Here is a 21,219-nt window from a genome sequence, read left to right on the forward strand (position 1 = left end):
CTAAATATTCACTTTTAGAAAAAAAAAAAACCTTCATCAGTGTCCTCCTTTCTCCCAATGCCAGTAGCAGCCAATTATGACAATCAAGCAATTAATTATAAGCATTTGTCGTTTCCCATAATCAGAATCTATTAAAGAGACATGCAGATTTGTGATAATGCGCTTTTTGCAGAACATTGAGCGAACAGGAACATTGTTTACAAATTCCTCTGCTGAAGCTGACCGCTTTCACTTAGTGATTCACTCTGTCATCCATTTCAGATACCGAATCGCAATGAGTAGTTACTTCTGTTTAAAGCTCCTGTGAGCACTTTCCAGAACAATTCAAACACAAGACAGTGTGCCTGTTATACCAGCCTAGCATTGCGATGACTCATTTCCCACCCCTTACACCACCAAGCTGTGGCCCTGACCCAGTCCAGTCTTAATCCCTTTAACTTTTCTGTCCAGCCCAGCGCTAATCCTGAAAGAAAAACACCACCTTATTATTTACCTGACTGCATACAGAGAAAAAAAAAACAAGTCACAGTTCACACACTGGATGAATGTCACTGAAACAAGTGAGTAGGAAAGATCATCATCTGAGTCCGTATAGAAATAGCCTTCACACGGAGGGAAAAGCCTTCAAAAATACATAAAATACCTGTGTCGTTTTGGGGAATTAGAATTAGTGATGAAATTGGACCAAGTGATGAATTGACACATTAGCATCCAAGTTAGCAAAGTCATGTGTAAATAATCCTTTAGTACATGTAGCTAGCGCTGCAGTTAGCTAAGCTAACTGGTCGTGAGCACCCAACATCAGTCTGTTAGTCAGTGAAAAGAAGGACTAAATTGCACATTAAATTTAAATTGCCTCCAAAGTACAATTTCGCCCTCTGACCCAGGAAGGTGAGTGCAAGGGTAGGAATGGCCTGTTGGTGAAAAGATTTGAGGATAGGCCATGCCTATTGGGCCAGGTCAGCGTGATCTCTGACCTCACTCATGCTTAAATTTATAGTTCACCCAAGACTGACGTAAGCATAATGCTTTGCCTTTGAATACGATGCACTGTGCACCTGAACAAAATTTGCAAAACAAATTTCCCCCACGCTTGTTCCCTGTATCATATGTAACTGAAACAGTTTCATGTGTAACTTACTGTCCACACCATTTCCCTGTCTCTGAAAAAAGGCCTCACCATACACACCCTTTCCGGGTGACTGTTGCGTGGCAGTGAGGAAAGCAGAGAGAGAAAGAGAGAGAGAGAGAGAGAGAGGGAGATAGATAGAGAGAGAGAGAGAGAGAGAGAGAGAGAGAGAGAGATAGAGAGAGAGAGAGAGAGGGAGAGAGAGAGAGAGAGAGAGAGAGAGGAGAGAGAGAGAGATAGAGAGGGAGAGAGAGATAGAGACAGAGAGAGAGAGAGAGACAGAGAGAGAGAGAGAGATAGAGAGGGGGAGAGAGAGAGATATAGAGACAGAGATAGAGAGGGGGAGAGAGAGAGAGAGGGGGCTTGCTGCGTGGTCGCTAGTTTAGTTAGCGAAGAGGGGTTCTGCCGTTTGCTAACGAGCGAAAGCCACCCGCCGGGCCCCGGAACGCTCAGCGAGGAAGGTGGGTCAGTCACAGCCAGGCAGACACAAAGGCTTAGTCATTGGACAAGCATATTAGCGGAAATTAGCGGGGCCGCGTCGCTGTCTCTGTCAGGATGCGGCGCAGGAAGAGGGCGGGTGGCATCTCTTTAGCCTACTTATCTGAAGGCTGTAATTACGAGGTTTATTTGATAAACAGAACAAGGAGAATCCTCAGATGCTTTGCGAAGATCCAGAGGGGATTCCTTTTTCACTCCTCGAAAAACAAATCGCTGGTGGAATCCCTTATTTTAGTCTTTAATCGCACATTAATTAGGAGCAATAAGGGCGCTGGATACACTTGGCGTTTGAGATATTAGAGGAGGAAGGAAAAGGCAGGCATTATCCCCTCCAGAGGAAACAACAGCTCATGTTCTCACTCAGAATGATGACCTGTGAGAGCTTGTTCAAGAACAAACACACTCACGCACATACACATTCACACACACACACATTCACACACACACATGCACACACACACACGCATGCACACACACACCCGCACACACACATGCACACACACACACACTCACGCGCAGACACGCTCCCCTCTTCAAGCAAAGTGCCATTATAACACCTCAGAGGTTATTTTCAGATGTTTACCCAGATTAGCGCCTAAAACCCATCAGACAGGAAAGAGGAGTGGGATCAAACGTGAACAGGTGTACGTGTTTAACTGCGTGTGATCGTGTCTACGTGTGACATGCAGGCAAGTTGCGGGGCCCTGAGCAGGGTAGAGACGAGCGAGCAGTAAGACTGGGGAGCCCAGATTAGTCACACTGTCCCTAACCTATGCAAAGCAGGTTATGCACTGTCCCACAGACCCCTGCCCATGTGACCACACTGTGCCTCTGCCCCACAGACCCCTGCCCATGTGACCACACTGTGCCTCTGCCCCACAGACCCCTACCCATGTGACCACACTGTGCCCCGCCTCACAGACCCCTGCCCATGTGACCACACTGTGCCTCTACCCCACAGACCCCTGCCCATGTGACCACACTGTGCCTCTGCCCCACAGACCCCTGCCCATGTGACCACACTGTGCCTCTGCCCCACAGACCCCTACCCATGTGACCACACTGTGCCCCGCCTCACAGACCCCTGCCCATGTGACCACACTGTGCCTCTACCCCACAGACCCCTGCCCATGTGACCACACTGTGCTGCATCACAGACCCCTGCCCATGTGACCACACTGTGCCCCGCCCCACAGACCCCTGCCCATGTGACCACACTGTGCCTCTGCCCCACAGACCCCTGCCCATGTGACCACACTGTGCCCCGCCCCACAGACCCCTACCCATGTGACCACACTGTGCTGCATCACAGACCCCTGCCCATGTGACCACACTGTGCCCTGCCCCACAGACCCCTGCCCATGTGACCACACTGTGCCCCGCCCCACAGACCCCTGCCCATGTGACCACACTGTGCTGCATCACCACATGGAGAAGAGGAGCCTCAATTGGATGTGCTTCCATGATTAAGGTTGATTAAAGTTTTTTGTTAAAAAAAAATTTTTTGGGAGAATTTCACATTTGAAATGTGAGGTTGAGTCCTGATAGAAGAAGGGGGGTGGTGGGGGGGTACAGGTGGGAGATGATGAAGGCACATTTATTACAGGTAGTTTTCATGCAGTGGTTGATGAATGGAACAGTTCACCGGGACCCGCAGAAACATCTGGAATGTGAGGAGCAACCACTGAACTATGGCCGGGATTCAATCACCATGGGTCCTTTAAAATCAGATAACAAAACAGGTTTCACAAAACAGAACAAATAAAAAGCACATTCTGAATAAAAAGGCAAACCACAGGACACACGAATCCAGGTGTGTGACAGCACAGGTTTGGTTAAAAAGAACAAACTGCAGAGAGAGGGACAGGGTTTTCTCTGTTGTGTGCACACGCTAAGACAAATACTTCTTCTCCATCTACTCAATCCATGTAAATTATAACCCAGTTTGTCTGTGGCCTTCTCCACATCAGTTCAACTGCAATTTGCTTCCCTCCCTGAATAAATCCCTCAAACTCAGTTCAGCCCACCACACAGACTCATTCAGTACACACTTAGAGGAATCTCCAGTCTAGCCCAGCTCTTTTCCCTACAGCTCTGTCTTACAGTAGGCATACAATCTATTAAGTGCTTTACTTAAAGAACATTAGCAAGCTTAAACTGTCTTCTTCACCTGCTAGTAGATAAACCCATTATGACTAATACATGTATGGCGACACCTTCATTTATTTCACATTGAACAAATGAGAATCTTCACTTACATATGACCTCGCAAATGTCTTTTTAAGGTTACACGAGCTGGGTTCTGGGTCTAGACCACAGGCTGTCCCATCAAACTCACACAAACCCTGAAGTGCAACTGAAGAAATCTGGCTGCCAAAATAAATCACTAAATAATAAATGATTGTACATAACGTGTAAAGGAATACACCGAATTTACCAATACATCTTCGTCTCTCATAGTATGTCCAGCAGGAATATGCAATATCCTGTAGTTGTACCAAACTTGAATAGAGTACAACTACTGGAAAAATACAGCCGCTATATGCAATACAATTGAAATGTTTGCCAATGCTTAATTAACATTTCCTCATTAATCACTGTACTCATGTAGCACAGACACTGTATATATACAATCCTGGGATAGCCCTTCATAAAGTTTGTCACTGAGTAGTTTTGTAGAGACAACATTGCAGCTACAACAAATCATATTGCAGGTAGAGAGGATGACCCATATATCCAACATTATTATTTAGAACACATGAAACTTATCTGGTTTGCGCACGTGATAGAGATGTGTCTTCATGGGGTGCATGCAATTTAAAATGTTACATTTTCATGGATGGACTTATGTTTCCCTTTTTTATATTCCACTTTTTCCTAAGATTCAGCAGACTAGATCAACAGGCACATGAGGTTTAATTTAAATGCTAACTAATATTGCATAATAAATTAATTACACTTGTAATTATATAAGTCGGCCATGTTTTTTTATTAGTTAGTACTCGCTGGGGTATTTAAACATGCTTGGCCCCCATAATTGCCGCTTGAAGCTATATTTTGATGATTGCATTGTTGTCTTAGCCAAAAGAGAGGCAAAAAACACTCTATGCCAGGATCTTCAGTGCATTAGTACAGCAGCTGTTTAAAAAAAAGTGAAAAAAATGTCCCATTTAAACAACAGTTGAAACATTTGGCATAGCAATTTTACTAACGGCGTGCCATAAGATAAATATTTATTTTAATCGGGCAAAATAAGGACAACAGGGTTTTCTGTTATTACTTCTGTTATTATTACTTTAGAGTAAAATGGATGAGAACCCAAGCTGATTAATTACATATGTTTGCATTCATTTATACACACACATAAAAAAAACAATGAAACACAAACACTAGCTCATACAGACACACCTGCACACACACACACACACGCATAAACACACACACACACAAACACACGCGCACATACACACACACAAACACATACGCACGTGCACACACACATGCACGCACGCACACACATGCACACAAACACATACACACACCCACACACACAAACACATACACACACCCACACACACAAACACATACACACACACACACACCTTTGAATGCATTTAGCCCCTCCACTCCCTCTCGCTCCTGTTTTGATCTGCTTATTAAAGAGCGTCTCGTTTGTTTAAGATAATTACTACGTATCCTCCTTTCCCGTCGGCTCAGACTGCGCTTGAAAATAACCGTTCCTTCAATCAAAGGGAAGAATGAAAAAGGGAAAAGCAAAGAGGAAGGAGTGTGTATGGTGGGGGGTGGGGGGCTGGGGGGCTTGGGGGGGGGGTGGGGGGTGGGGGGGGCGCGAGACAAACAGAGCTCCCTCTCTGCATGAAAAGAAAGGGCCTGGCTCTGATTAATTAGTTGGAGTTGGTAATCAGTTTAATAAGTCTGAAGTTGACGGTGAGAGGTCCCATTTGGCGGGATCGGCTAAGCTGAGCGGGCGTCCGGGGCCCCTCATCCTGCCGCGGAGTAAACACACGGCCTCTATTTACATAAACTGCGGCTTCCTTTCTAGTGCGCGGCCGCTGGGGCCGCCGCGGAGCCGCACACCACTGCTTAAGTCACTTCCAGTGAGGGAGGGCAAATTCATGAATTTTTCAGGGGATTTAAGTGCTAATTAAATCCGCACTTTCCCCGAGAAACGCGCGGGCGAGGCGCGGCTGCTCAGGCCCGGCTCGACAAAGGGAGTCCAGAGCGTAGCGTATTCAGCGCCATGACATCAGCCGGCTAGAATTCGCCGCTTAAGAACCGGGGGGGGAGCCCGCCCGGGACTTTGTGGGAACCGTTAGCCGCTCTCGCTGAGGAAATATTTTGAAGTCCGATTTTTTGGAGTGCCGCAAATCTGAATGAAGACTGTGTTTCGTTTCGCTACAAAGGGAGCTCTAAGACTAGACCTTAACACTTAGCCGCTAATCTGAGCGCTCGCGCTGTTTATACTGTAGCTAAGAGAGCCCTGAAAGGCGCCATTAACGCTATGAGCACTCAACACTTTGTTACACAATACGCTGGAGATTTTACCCACCGTCATACTTCAGAGATGTCAATTCTTAAATAAATAAATAAATAAATAAATGCCATTTTGACTGTTGAGTACAGAGAGACTGACAAATATTTCCAATAATCCCGTCAAATATCACCTGCGGTGGGGGGGTACTGCAGGGTGTGCCTGCAGTTTCATTGCTCAACTAAATTACTGCCTTTGCTGCGTTTAAGAGAGACATTTCCCAGACTCCCAGGGCTGTGTTTTGTCCTTTTTTATGTTTGCATTCATCATTTTATTGTACGTGTCAGCGTTGAACACATCAAACCCGGGATAAAATTCTAAAACCTCCCAGTTAGTGAATTATCGCGCCCTTTGAAGATTTATCATCTCTCTGCTCACTTTATTGTCTGTCTCCGTGCTTCAGCTTAAAGCTGTAAACCTCCAAATCTAACAAGAGCTTTTTTTTTTTTTTAAAACCACATTTTTCAGCGTCGGGGGGTGGAATCGCTAATTATCACTCTGCCGACTACTAAAAAAAACAAGATAAAGGGAAACATTTTAGAATAAAAACGGTTGAATGATTGAATTATTTAAAAGGTGATGGAATCAGGTTAGGTGGCTTCATCAGCATGGCGCCCCCTGTGGCCTCGGCACGAACAGCAGGCCTCACAGGCAGCCCTTTGGAGAGGCAGGAGGGAGGCATGCGTCCTAAGCACTTCTAAAAACCCCTCTTATTGTAATATTAAACTAATTATGCAAATACCACCTCCCGTATATATATATAGTATATCAGTGGCATAAGTCATAATATACAGCTCATGTCATCATCATGAATGTGAAGAACAGAGGTTGCAGCCATGGTGCATGTTCATCAGGAGGCGTAGACGTGTGTGTTGTGTCATGTAGTTGAAGATCATTTCCACTTCTGATTTATGAATCAATAAACCGTTTGCAAATGCAACCACGCATGCATTAACCCTTATACAATATAAATAAAATAAAATTCACATGTAAACATCATATGAGCACAGAGCACTTATTCTCTAAAAGGTATAATAACTATGATGCGTGTGTAGTCCCAAATCTGTCCTAATATATAGCACCCCAGTAATATATTTCATACAAAATGTTCATATTCTTTTTAGCTCACAATTCCCCCATACTGTTGTCCTTAGAGAAATTAGTCTGCAGCCAGTACAAAAGGTACATTTATAATAGAAGGAATACCATGCATTAGAAATGGCCGAGGTTCTTATTCTCGGGGAAAGTTGAGGGAGTTAAAATATTTCCTTCCAGACTAAACTTGCAGGCCTCACTCAGGAGATGATAAGGGACTGCCCATAACCCCTACCGTTAATGATAGGCAACAGTTACAACACAGCGCTCGTCAAGTCGCTGATAGCGCACGGAAATAATTAAAGCAGTGTTAAGTGGCCTATTGTCATTCAAATGATAAATTATGCTTGGCAGAGGTTTTAGAAAGGCTTTTACAAAGCATTGCTATTGTTTGTGCCGGGGCAAGATTTTAGGGAGCCTGAATTGAGGGAATTACTTTGGAGAGTTTGCCGAAGTTCCTCGGGGCTCGGAGACAAATTGGCTGCACACTCATCCCCCTCCCTGCCCTCAGAGCAGACCCCGGGTAGGAAAACAGAGCAGCAGAACTGGAACGGAGTTTTAAAAAACCTGCAAAATTAACGAGGGAGAGAAAAAAAAACAGAAAATTAAAGAAAGGCATTGTATCGCCGATTTTTCCCTGTTTCGTTTGAACTTTCTCGGTAGTTCAACGCACAGTTTCATTTGAAAAGGACGCTATATAATAGAGCATAGCACTCTAGGTAGCTCAGCAAATGTGTTTTTAGGTCCTGGATCCGTTTTTTTTGGGGGGGAGGGGGGGTTGTGTCCGTGTATGGCATTAAAATTTAGGACAAAAAAAGGGCTTATTTCATTTTTCTTAATTAAAAATGTTGGCAGCAAATATAGCAGACAAACAAATACAGGACAAAATGTAATCCGCACAAGACAAAAAACATGGCAGAGGAGAGTGAACAAATAATAATGTATGAGATAATCAATGCGATGTCAAAACTATTTCGTCCAAACCCAAAGAATAGAATATTGAACATTAGACTATTAGACGATTTTGAGGGGGAGACAATATGACAGGGTCACATAGTCGCTCATAGTCTCCTTTCATATACCTCAGTGTCTTCCCCACCCTCCAGCCCCCACGATGCGCCTTCCACAAAGACTCCACCACAAGTGCATGGCACCTACTGTGCTGTCATCCTGCATGGTATCTAGCCAGAGCCCCATCACCCCTGAGGACACACGCTCCAGAACTTACCATTCCTTTGCCTTTTTCAGTACAGTCCTAAATGGAACCTCTCATAGAAGCATGCGCTCATGGCTCTCCAGAGCTCCAGTGCACCCTTGTCTTTGTTTAGAAGGGCAATGCCACCTGCGCCCGCTCAGTAATCCCCTGTGGGTTTTATGCCTTTGTGGTTTATGGTCCTTGCATAAGATGGCTGCTTTTGCCTGATTAAGGCCCACCACACCAGTCCTCTGAAGGGCTCTATCTTTTAGGGTGACTGTGAAATCTCAACCAACGTCAGGGGTTCCCCACTCCTGTCTTAAGGGGTAGCCATTTTCACATCACCATGTACAGAAGCCACCGGAAGGTTTACCGATGAGCAGGTGACTCACCCTGTCACCACCCACTGCCTTCTCAGAAAGAGTGATGATGGAGTTTTCCATTTACAGGGGACCATAGCCTATAAATGGAACTTGTTTCAAATAGGGACTTCTTTGATATTAAAGACCCACACAAACAGAGCATCTCTACCAGAGCCCAATACTCATCCACTGACAGGACTGGTGCAGTTCAGCTGCTAACAGAACAGTGCTTATATTCATAACTCTTGTTTCTGGGTGACACATTGACGGAGGAATGAGACAGGAGGTGAGATGTGGAAACGGTATTGCCAACGACATCCACATGCTGTCCACTGGAGCTGCAGGAATACCAGAGGCAAAACATCGCTCACCACGAACCAACTCTATCCCTGCAGAATCAACCACAAATATACAGACAAAAACTCCAATAATACTAATACTGATACTAATGCATGTAAATATTAACTCACAACACAGAAAAGCTGTTCAGAGTGGCAGGACTCATCTTGTGCAACTAGAGACCAATCCGAGAGAAAAAAACACGAAGCAAGTCAGTTCCCCTCCATTTGGAATGGAAGTAGGTCTGTGGACCAGTGTCCTGCTATCCTGGGCTTGTGGGCTGATCAGGAAATGCTGGGGCACAGTAAATCTGGAGCACAGTAAATCTGTGGCACAGTAAATCTGGAGCACAGTAAATCTGTGGCACAGTAAATCTGGAGCACAGTAAATCTGGAGCAGAGTAAATCTGGAGCACAGTAAATCTGGAGCAGAGTAAATCTGGAGCAGAGTAAATCTGGAGCACAGTAAATCTGTGGCACAGCAGATCTGTGGCACAGTAAATCTGGAGCACAGTAAATCTGGGGCACAGTAGATCTGTGGCACAGTAGATCTGTGGCACAGTAAATCTGGAGCACAGTAAATCTGTGGCATAGTAAATCTGTGGCACAGTAAATCTGGAGCACAGTAAATCTGTGGCACAGTAAATCTGGAGCACAGTAAATCTGGAGCACAGTAAATCTGGAGCAGAGTAAATCTGTGGCACAGAAAATCTGGAACACAGTAAATCTGTGGCACAGTAAATCTGTGGCACAGTAAATCTGGGACACAGGAAATCTGTGGCACAGTAAATCTGGAGCACAGTAAATCTGGGGCACAGTAAATCTGGGACACAGGAAATCTGTGGTGGTGAAAGGTCTGGACTCCTCTAGAATCCTTTAACTCTTCCTTTTCATCTGCCGAAGAGGAAACAGAAATGTTCCCATGTGCAGGACAAGGTGTTACCTTTCAGTGCCCTAGCACCCCAGTCACTGGAGCTGTATAATTTATAACAATCTCTTCATTTATCTCAATATTTTCATAATCAAATCATTAAATATTACATCCTGAAAGCATTTCTGAAAGATCATATTTAAAAATGCTACACAGAGGTCAATATGAACTATCCTATATTCCTGAAAGAAAGCACTGCGATAAACTAGTCGAAAATTTACAATATATGAAAAGCATGCCTCCATAATCTTTGCTTTATACAAGTGTGCAACATGAATCATTCTTTGTCGTGTTGTTTCATAAGATCCCAATGAGCTCACAATTTTTTGTTTCCTGCTGAATAGACAGTGACTATGACCAATTGTGCACTAATGAGGTTTCTTTGCTCATTGAAGAGAGCTAGTCACAGATATTTATTTGAAGTTGGTACTGGAAAACTAATGAGGTTTTCTAATTGGTCTCACAGTAATTATGTAAGGTTCTCCAATGTAATGCTCACTTTTTTTGATGGTTAACCTTTTTCCTCAGACAATTTCTCTTCATCAAACTTTTTTTTTGGTAGGAGGACATGCGTGTGCCTCTACGTTCCCATGACTACACCAACCACCAGTGGTTGTTTTTTAATCAGGCCGAGCTCCCTAATTAACTGCGCAGAGATGGGCATATTTCTCTTTTTCAGGATCGAGAGGATCGATGACGACGAGCAGCTGCTGCAGGACGTCAGGCCCACCGGACACAGGGTCTCGCCGAGGGCAGCTATCGGTCACACCAAGGCGACGTTACTCTAACGTTAGTTTGGGTCGCCTCAGCGAACAGCCCCAGGGGGGCGTGACTGCCGACTGCTGTCCATTAGTAAGATGGAGACGTTTCTCTGGCTCTCTCGCCTCTGGCTGCGGGCCTGAGTCCACTCGTCTGGCGCAGGTGTGTTTACACAGGAAGCCGCTGCTTTACTAGGTCATTCATATCATTCCACTTGCAGGGTTGAAAAAAAAAAATGATGGACCATCCAAAGATGAACTCACTCGAAAAATGTAGTGGGCAGTAGACAACCCCTGCGGGTTAATTTGATGGTAAGGATACAATTAGTTGGTTTCTTTGTTCTTTAATCAGAGCATAGGATTATACAAATGTTACATCTTTTTTCCCTAACCCTAACCCTAGCCGAACCCAAATTTGAGCCCTAAAACCAAATTGAAGAGCTATAGGTACCTTTCAAAACATCTGATTACTCATTTATAATTGATGAAAAACAAAGTCAAGATATTGTTACCATTGACTTTCATTGATACGGGTGGCTAAAACATCTATACTTGAGCCAACCACACTGACACTGGTGCTAGCGAGCAACGACAAGGCAGGACAAGGAAGTGAGCTTCGGAACCGCAGCCCGGTTTTGGCCGCTTGGTCCAGAGAGATGTGGCCCGGGGGAACGGTGGAGGCGCTTAGCGGGTTCTGGCAGGGTTGTGGTGCGGCACTGCCGGGACGAGTCCAGCGAGGAGAAGCACGTCCGTTAGTCTCCGCCTGCCGTGTTTTTTGACGGCGGAGGTGAGGGCGACGCCAGAGGCCAGCGACGGCAGCATTCTGCATTGTTTAATGGGCTTGGACCGTTTTTAAACTCACTTTTTGTTTTGGTTTGGGGCTGTTTATCTTGCAGGCTGATTTGCATGCATTTTAACTTCTTATTTTTTCATGCCATGTCATACTTATGTCATTACTTGTTTCCACATTGTGTCACCCACATAGGAAAGAAATACTGTATGATCGCAATATTGTGATGCTGCGATAGTACCTATCTATCACAACTATCACAATACCGGGGTCACAATACTGAGACACAATCACTATCTGTTTGGTAAACTTGCTTTCAAGCAGTCTAACATGAATTTCTTCCCATTTTCACATTCCACAGTGACTTACATCTACCACTGCTTTCATTAGCCTCAAAGCCATACCCAAACATTCAGCTTGTCCTCTTGGGTCTATCAGACTGCAGACTTACTGATCTCATCAATACTAAAAGTATAATTATGTCATCACCAACAAAGATCACAATTCATAGGTCTTGAAAGAGAAGTCTGATCAAGGCAGGGTTGATGTTTTCTCTGGATATAAAGATGGCCAAATGTAGAATTTCTAAAAATATACGTGTTTTCAAATGAACATGGAGTATTTTCTAACAGCGAATATGTTTTTCTAAGCAATGTATAATTCAGACACTGTTTTGTTTTTTATTCCATTGAAAGCCACTTTTGAGACGGGGGTAATACGATCCTGCATGTTATGAGTACGAAGCCTCTTTCCATAGGATGGAACAACTTGAATTCTGGAAGAAAAACTTTTGCGCTTAGCATGGCTAATTGAAGCAGGATACATTGGGAATTTTTCCTGCCTGGTTTCAGTCAACCCGGGTATTGGAATTTATCAAGAACGCCAAACTTTAATTAAGGAAAATAAATTTGAAATGACACGCGCTCATAATTTGATGTGAAGCATTGTGGGTACTCGTGAGGCGTGCTCTCCCAGCTGAAGCGATCTGCTCACGCCCGTTTCATTTCAGCAACGTAATTCATACAAGTCTCAGAATCAGGCGCATGTTACAGTGATCAGCTGTTCAACTGTCTGCAAACCCAGAACTCCAGATTTACAGCCATAAATGAGGAAGCAGACGTGCGAATAAAACAATTTTTAAGTTATGAAATTATAACATCTCTAGTATGCCTACAGAATGAACAAAAACGGATACAAAATGAAAACATCAAGCAGTGTATGACAAGAAGCATGAAAGAATACATGCTTTTATATACCCCTTTACATTTCCTCATAATTTGTTTTAGTCATTACGTTCATGCGGTAACAACATGCGCATCTATTTTAAACAGTGTGGGCGTGCAATGGGGAGGATTTTTCCATCCAAAAGATGAACTTCAACATTCTTAGCAGAGCAAATAACACAAACGATATGGACAAACACGGTTACCTCATTCCATTATAAATACAGTCATCTACTCCCTCTGTGTCTGTCGATACGGTTGATTGTCGTGTTGGCCCAATGTTCTGGAGGACTTTCCCACACAGTGAACCGTTGGAAACACCACTGAAAGGCTTCCATGTTCTGGAGACACGTTCTCCTTTTCTTTTAACAATTGTCTCCAATTTAGCTGTGTTCACAAGCCTGGCTCACAGCTGGCACATCATTGCACATATCATGTCAAATGGGAGCACATCACACAGGCAGAGGGCAGGGCCCAATAGAAAGAGGCAGTCTTCACATGGGCATACTGCAAGATAGAACAATAGAAAAAGCCAGGTTTGACATGGGCAAACTAAAGGGAATACAAACAGACATCACACAATGAGACATCATTTAGTATGTGTGCATGGTGGATGATGCTGATGATGCTGCCGGGTGGTGCCGAGTGGTTCTGGGTGGTGCTGGTGTTGGTGCTGGATTGTGCTGAATGGTTCTGGTGGTGGTGGTGGTGCTGAGTGGTGTTGGTGATGGTGCTGGGTGGTGCTAGTGTTGGTGCTGGATTGTGCTGAGTGGTTCCGATGGTGGTGCTGAGTGGTGTTGGTGATGGTGCCGGGTGGAGCTTGTGATGGTGCTGGATGGTGTTGGATTGTGCTGGGGGGTGCTGGTACTGGTACTGGATGATGCTGGTGATGGTGCTGGGTGATTCTGGTAATGGTGCTGGGTAGAGCAGGTGACAGTGCTGGGTAGCGTTGGTGATGGTGCTGGGTAGTGCTGGGTGATGGTGCTAGTGATGTTGCAGGGTTGTGCTGTTTGATGGTGCAGTTGATGGTGCTGGGTGGTGCAGGTGGATGTGCTGGAGAAAGAGACAATAGAAACTAATTTAACAGAAAAATATGAGCCCCTGACATAATGAAGATAATGAAAGACACAAGAAAATCTTCAGGAAGGAAAAAAAAGTGCAAATTACTAAATACTGTCAGACCAGTCTTTCATTGAGGAGAGGTTAATTTAGCTTTGTAATTAATCCATTTTTTGTCTTCTAAATAATCTTTGTCTTGACACCAGTTACTATTTAATTATTGTTGCCACAGAATAAATGACATCTCTTTTTCATTATTATTCCCAGCATCTTTACAAACAAGGCATGTTAAACAACCCGGTGGCCTTTTTCAAGAGCGGTGATTACACTAATTAAAGCTGCAAAACATCTGTGAAGACCAGACGTGCCAGAATAAAACTGTTCATTAAATCAATGGTGGAGAATGTCAACATTTTCATAGGCTCCCTGTCTGTCTCTTCGAGACAGCCTTTCTTTAAAAATAAAACGCTCTTCCTCCCACAACAGACAGGAGCCCTTAGACGACGGCGTCTTCAATTTGCACACTGATCACATTGCAGCCGTGAGCGACTCGTGATTTCGAACACGGGCACCTCGTCAGTTTACGACGGCGAAAAAATGTAAAATCCACAATTAAAGTTCCTAGATCATGGAGATCAAAGAAATCAGGGACAAGAAATATAAAATGTAGGTTGTGAGAATGAAAGAGAAACATTGTAACAGGTAAAGGTATTTAAGGAAAAAAAACAGATACTTATCAGTGAAAAATAGCTAAATTGAATTAAACAGCATGCACAAAAACAGGATATAAAGCTTTTTTCATGTGTTACTAGGAATTTTTTAAAAGAAAAAACTATTCAGCAAGTGTGGGTTGCACAGGTTAATTCATGAACTACCTTGGTCCTGAAATGACAATTATAATTTTCCCATGGCAGCCTGTTTCCAGAGATTAAATACCTGAGCCCACCAGCCATCCCGCAGGTGATGAGGAGCGCCGCGAGGAAGAGCCAATCATCTCTCGGGTCGCCGCTGAGAGTCGCGTTTACGACTCTTAATTTATCATGTCAACATCTGAGTCCAGGATGCTGAGATTACGCACTCCAGGATTCAGGTTTGTGTTCATATTTCCGCGTTTCGGCGTTTTGTTCCTCTTGTTGATTACACGTGCCATTGATTCCTGATTACGAGGGGGGGGGAGGGGGGGGGGAACACGTTCCTCTTTTCACGGCGAAAGGCGCATTTGAACGGACTGAAACCCTTTTAAAGCAGTTAATAGGATTGCGCGTGTTCTGTCCTCTTCCACGGCGGCGTGAAACACGCCCTTTCCCCGCAGTGCTTCACCACGTCCTGTTACCCGCTTCTCTTTTCCGATTTACCGCGAAACAGCGGAAGGTCAGAGAGCAAGCCTGGCCCGCAGTAAGCAGCCGTGCTGAGCGGCCATTTTGAGGAGGAAAGCGATGAAAGGGAATCCGTGTACTGAAGAGCGGCGTGTCCCGCGCTGGCGGCTGTCTGGGATGTTCAAAGGGACCGCGGAGAGATGCCGCAGAGAGATGCCGCAGATATGATCGAGTGAGGCTGTGTGGCTGTCTCATCACCCCAAGGCTCCTCTGAAAGACCTAGATCCTGAACGAAACACGCAGCGACATCGTTCACCGCTAAACCGACTCTGATAGATTACAGCTCACTCTGAGTAAACGTTATCCGTCTTAAACCTGCCCAACGCAGAAATGTCACATTCAGGCTTTTTAATCCAAATTTTGGAGGTCCAATCATATTCATCAGCGGTGCTCAATGCTGCAACCTCCGCTATCAGTTCGGGAGAGCTTAGAAAATCAAGTGTTTTCATCCTTAAGCACAAGATGTCTTAAGAGGCAGGTGCTTCTTACCAAACTGCAGGCCACACATCAGGCTCACATAAAACATGTGCTATAAGAGTGCCTTATGCAGGCCATGGGGCCCATCCATGCGCAATAAGAGTGCCTTATGCAGGCCGAGGGGCCCATCCATGCACTATAAGAGTGCCTTATGCAGGCCATGGGGCCCATCCATGCGCAATAAGCCTTAGGGGCCGAGGGCCCATCCTCCTATAGTCCTATGAGCCGAGGGCGTCCAGCCTAAATCCTTCAGCGTGGGGCCCATCCATGCACTATAAGAGTGCCTTATACAGGCCGAGGGGCCCATCCATGCACTATAAGAGTGCATTATACAGGCCATGGGGCCCATCCATGCACTATAAGAGTGCCTTATGCAGGCCGTGGGGCCCATCCATGCACTATAAGAGTGCCTCTAATACGAGACGCGGTGGCCCTTCGCAGCAAAACTTAAGCGGTGATTTAGCCGCCAGCCTTCGATGTTAAATTAAAGCAGTAATTATTGCAGTCACAATTGCTTTCATTTGCTATTATTTATTAACAATGCTACCTCTACTGCTACTACTGATACTACTACTACTACTACTAATAATAATAATAATAACAATAATAATAATAATCAAAGTAGAAACAAAAATCATAATATATTATATTTATATAACACCTTCCGTTTAATGATCTCAAAGCACTTTACAGTGACGGGGTAAATTCATCTTAATTTAACCAGCAATGTGTAGCACTCTCCCCTCCAGGGTGATGTATAACAGCCTTTTTATTTCAGAACACTCACCACACATAAGCTAAGATAGAAAGGGAGAGATTATCAAACCAGTTGAACAGTTTTAAATTAAACAACATTCCCCCTTTATTGCAAAGTGTGAGACTGGCCAACAAAAGATCAAATGTTATTAATATATTATATTAATTACATGATATTGTTATTTCATTTGCTTCCTGGTACACCCTGGCCTACACCCCCACAAAGGAAGCTGAGGTGACAATGCAAAGGAGCAACTCCCTGAATGGCACATAAAGTCAGGGCAAGAAGCAAACAAAAATTTCAGAAGCAGGGCCTCGCAGTCGATGCATATTCATAAAATAAACAATAATTTCAAAAAATAATGATTGAACAAATGAAAAGATTAACCACCTACGGAGGCTTACTCGATGCACCCCGCGAAGATGGTCTTTGGCTAAAAACACCCCGTCGCTGCATGGACGCCAGGTCAGGAAGAGGCCGTCCTCCACCCCGAGCCCCGCAGGGCTGTGGTTCATCAGGTTCCCTTGAAATCTCCAGCGCTCCCTGACCTGGGGGAGGGAAGACGAGGGCCTTCCGGTCACGATTAAGGTAAGTGGAGTCGGGCGGTTAAACAGGGGTGCGGACCGCACCCTCTCCAGGAGCCCCGAGCCTCCAGGAGGGAGCGCCGCGCGATTCCACGAGGGCGGACTACGCACCCCGGGTGTTTTCCCCGGTCCCGCCACCTGGGCTTAGCTAGGCGTCAGCGGTGCCAAGATTCCCAGCCTGTCGAGCAGGCGGTTTTTATTGCGGCGTTTATAGCTGCTTATTACCGCACCTCCTAATAAAACAGCTCTCGCTCTGGCGCTCCCTAATTACAGCTGAAGGTTATTGAGGAATGTGCGACGCGTCTCCCTCTGAGGACAAAGGAAGAAGGGGCGAGCGCTGTCTGCAAGCAGCCGACTCTCACGGAGCCGAGCGAGCAATCGGCACGTTACCGTGTGCAGCCGCGTGCGGCGTCCTGCTACTGACAGAGAACATGGGTCTCTTCAGAGGGAATGTTTGACGGGGAAATGCAAAATTAAAATCCCCGTAATTATCAACGCTGATAAGTGAACACCAATGACCTCAAGCATCTAAAACCAAGAAGTACAGTATTACAGAAAACACAGGAGGAACTAGAGTCAAGAATTATAGGTTATAAATGCAACAGGAAAGGACAACAGACAGGAACTGTAACAGGAACGGGTACCATAACAAGAGCTAATGGCCAGAGTTTGACACGTATTAGGTTTTAAACTTCAAACTACAATACCCTTCAATATTCTTTTCATTCTCTTTTTGAATAACCAAAAACAAACAAAACCTAAACAGGTACAGTCACAGAGCCTGCCGCAGCCAGTCACACTGAATGTTTTTTTTTTTCTTTTTTTTTTTTTTTAAATCTATTTAATTTAGATTTCATTCAAAGTGACACATGCAATCCTTTTCCAACTTCAGAATTCTGAAACCACATCCGAAAGCGGTGTCAACAGGTACGGCTGACGGTTGAAAAAAGCGCCGTCTTCACAGGAATCCTCTCTCCGTTTGGCACGGAGCTCGCGCCGGTCCCTATCTGGCGCTCGCGTTGACGGTTATATTGCGGAGTTGAATTTACGGTAATTGATTATAGCTTGCTCAGCTTCGCTCCTTTAGTAAGCTGTCATTATAACTCGCAGGCCTCTGGATCACTTCCCTGTCTCGGGGCGAAGCTAACATGTATGCACACAGTCAGATATGACGCTAATGCTGGTAGCTGCTGTTGAAGATCGGTGTATAAAGCCTTAAAACGACTATTTGCTGGTGACTTGTCTGAGGTCTATCCCTCGGGGATTTAACGCATAAATCACAGGTATTTAAGACAGACTTTTTCTTACCCTACGCATCCTGTATTTCAACAACGGGAGCTGCCTCTGCGTTTTATGGGATGAGACTAACAGGTTACAAAACGCCTGTTTTTCACCGTGGCGCCCCACCAAGGGCGCTGTTCTGTCAGACTGATCCCTATAAACAGCCACACGCGGTAAACAAAAGGGCGCACACCCCAAGGCAGCGGTGTTCGTGGAGCCGCGCTGGCTGGGTTTCCCTTAGAACGCCCCTCTCATTTCACCCTGGATTGCTAAGGACAGTCACTTTACACAAGTACGAACCAGGAAATAAAGGAGCCATATAAATATAGCCATGAGAAAACTCCACTGTATGTATAAAAAGTGCTGTAATTTCCGCATGGCAAAACCACAATATATCAATCAATCAATCAATCAATCAGACTTTAGTTGTATAGCACTTTTCATACAAGTTAAATGTAACACAAAGAGCTTCACACAATACAACAAACCCCCCCTCCCCACCACCCCACCGCCCCCCCCCCCCAATTCCATACATATCCATATATATAAAAATACCCTTTAATAAAAGCTGAGAATCTGCAACGTAACCAAATGTGAATTGTTTGATTACAAATCTAAAACTGTGGAGTACAGGACCAAATCAAAACAAAATAGTCTTCGTACCAAACATAATGGAGCGCACTGTATCTATTTTAAAATAAATATTCCAAACCATCAGAAGGGCAACTGTTGTTCATTAAGAATTATTCACCAGAGAAAAGAACATTAGGCCACCTTTCAGTTACATTATAATGGTTAAAGATTATTTCTCTGCTCAGCACGTACTGTTTAAATGGGGTCACTGGGGGTTAGAAGGAGAAGGTTCTTTATGCAGTTAAGAGTAAGCGATGGTCATGGAAACAGCAGTTATATCATTTGTACACAGCGAGCGAAGGCAACCTTCCAAAACGCTGTAGATCTGTTGAACATTTTCCATGTTAAACCACAGCTTTCCAGTAGTAAAAAGGTCCAGGTCACAACTATACATTATTCTTAGCGAAAAATTGACTTAAGGATGTGCTTCAGGCTTTCTTTCTTAGAATGTGATAATTCTGCGCTCTTGTGATTTCGTCAGGTTGCAACCAATTATTAATATTTTAAAAAGCTAATTTCAGGTCAGACTAAAACATGTACTTCTATGTATGTCCACATACAGTTAAAAGTAATAAAAGTATCGGGACTGAACACTCCGAGCACATTGGATTTGAAATGAAACAGTGGATATGGAGTCAAAGTGCGGACGGTCTGTTTTAGTTTGAGGATATCCATATCCATATCAAGTGTTCCATGTAGGAGTTACAGCATTTCTAGAAATAGTACCCCATTTTAGGGGAGCAGAAGTAGTGGGACAAATGAACATAATTGGAATTAAAATCATATTTAGCACTTTGTTGCCAATCCTTTGCCAATTTGTTGCTTTCGATGACTGGCTGAAGTCAGCAACCCTTATACATCACCGGACACTGGGCATCAACAGACGCTGATTGTTTCTGGGTCGTTTAGTCTTAAATCTTGTCTTCAGCAAGTGAAACATGTCTTCAGTTGGATTCAGGACAGGTGATTGACTTGGCCAGATAAATACATTTCATTCTTTTTTTTTCCTAAAAAACTCCTTTGGTTGCTTTAGCAGTATGTTTGAGTCCAATGAGTTTTCATGGATTTGGCTGGATCTGAGCAATTAAGATGCTTGTACGCTTCAGAATTCATCTGGCTGCTGCAGTCAGCAGTTACATCATCAATGAAAACAAGCGAGCCAGTTCCAGTGGCAGCCATACATGCCCAAACCATGCTACCTCCACCATGTGTCACAGAGAGGGGAGGGGGGATCATGGCCAGTTACTTTCTCCACTTTTCTCTCTTCCCATCACTTTGGTACTGGTCATACTCGTCTCATCTGCCCAAAAGACTTTGCTCTAGATTTCTACATTTAAAAATATTTTTTTTTAGCAAACTCTAATCTGGCCATTCTGTCCTTGAGCCTTACCCGTGGTTGGCACCTTGCGAGGAACCCTCAGAGGTTATGCTGGTGTAGTCTTTTCTGTATGGTAGTCTTTGACGTGTCTATGCCTATATACTGGAGAGTGTTCTTGATCTGTTTGACAGTTGGAAAGGGGTTTTTCTTCACAACTGAAAGAATTCTTTGGTCATCCACCTACAGTAGTCTTCTGTGGTTTACCAAGTTATTTGCTATAGCTGAGCTCACAAGTGCTTTCTTGCTTCCTAACAATCTATTCAACAGTTGATTTTGACACACCCAATGTTTTGCCTATGTCTCTGATTGGTTTATTCTGATCTTTCAGCCACATGATGGCCCGCTTTACTGGCATTGACACTTAATTGGTCCTCGTGTTCAGAGACAATAGCAACAGATTCCAAATGCAAATTCCAAACCTAGAATCAACTCTAGACCTTTTGTTGGCTTTCTTGCGGATGAACTAATGACCCAATACATAGTTGGCCAAGAAACAGCTGAGCAGCCAACTGTCCAATTACTTTTGATCACCTAAAATGGTGTGACCGTGTATAAAAAGGGCTGCAATTCCTACACGTTCACCCGATGTGGAGTTAAATACCCTCAAATTAAAGCTGACAGTCGGCACTTTAACCTTCATCTTTCTTTAATTACTGTTCCATTCAAAATCCAATGTGCAGGAGCATATAGCCAAAACAACAAAAAGTGTGGCACTGTCCCAATACGTTTGCATTTAACTGTATACTCCCTCCGTGGTTTGTAATGAATTCTACGTATTTTCGTTTTTATAATGCAATCTCAAG

This window comes from Anguilla rostrata, chromosome 18, assembly GCF_018555375.3.
Source record: "Anguilla rostrata isolate EN2019 chromosome 18, ASM1855537v3, whole genome shotgun sequence".
NCBI classification, from domain to species: Eukaryota; Metazoa; Chordata; class Actinopteri; order Anguilliformes; family Anguillidae; genus Anguilla; species Anguilla rostrata.